Source organism: Nestor notabilis, unplaced genomic scaffold (genome assembly GCF_000696875.1).
Source record: "Nestor notabilis isolate BGI_N333 unplaced genomic scaffold, ASM69687v1 scaffold17547, whole genome shotgun sequence".
Classification (NCBI taxonomy): domain Eukaryota; kingdom Metazoa; phylum Chordata; class Aves; order Psittaciformes; family Psittacidae; genus Nestor; species Nestor notabilis.
The window spans coordinates 6694-7189 of record NW_009937090.1 but is presented as its reverse complement, the minus strand read 5'-3'; the positions used below and the strand labels follow the sequence as shown (position 1 = coordinate 7189).

The 496-nt window shown below is 57.5% G+C and overlaps 1 protein-coding gene across 1 annotated transcript in view; it reads left to right on the top strand.

The window, feature by feature from the left end:
• GTF3C2 (general transcription factor IIIC, polypeptide 2, beta 110kDa) overlaps positions 1 to 496 on the top strand; it is a gene marked incomplete at both ends in the record, with an annotated part of 9370 nt that overhangs the window by 4147 nt on the left and 4727 nt on the right. The gene's annotated exons all lie outside the window — the stretch shown is intronic.

The window sequence follows — 496 nt, the reverse complement described above, 5'->3', positions numbered from 1 at the left end:
AGCAGGGAGTCGGGCTGCTTTTTGGTGTCAGAGAATGTCAAAGTGCTGCTAACCAGGGATACTGTAGGGCATGGCTCCTCAGCAGCCCTGCCTGAGGCTGGGTGCACTGGGAGGGTGCTCTCAGCAGCAGTGCTGTGACCACAGTGGGTTTGTAAGGTGAAGCATACCTGCAGTAGTGTATTCCCAAGCCTTTCCTCACTTCGCTGCTTGCTGCTGGGAGCGTGTCTTGTTGTGGCAGAGCTGCTTATTCCAGCCTGGCTTGAGCTGTTTGTTGGTAGCAGGGATCTGGGGCTCTGAGCACTCAGCTGACCTTGGGCTAATGGTGTTTGTAATAGTCTCATCTGCTGGGAGCCGGGAGATTGATGGTCTGCGTTCTGCTTGTGGTCGCTCAGCCGTGGCCAACAGCCCACACTGCACGTCCATGGGTGACAATGGGAAATGGGCTCCCCGCACCTGAACGTGGCTGGCGGCCCTCAACCGCACCAACCTCGAACCC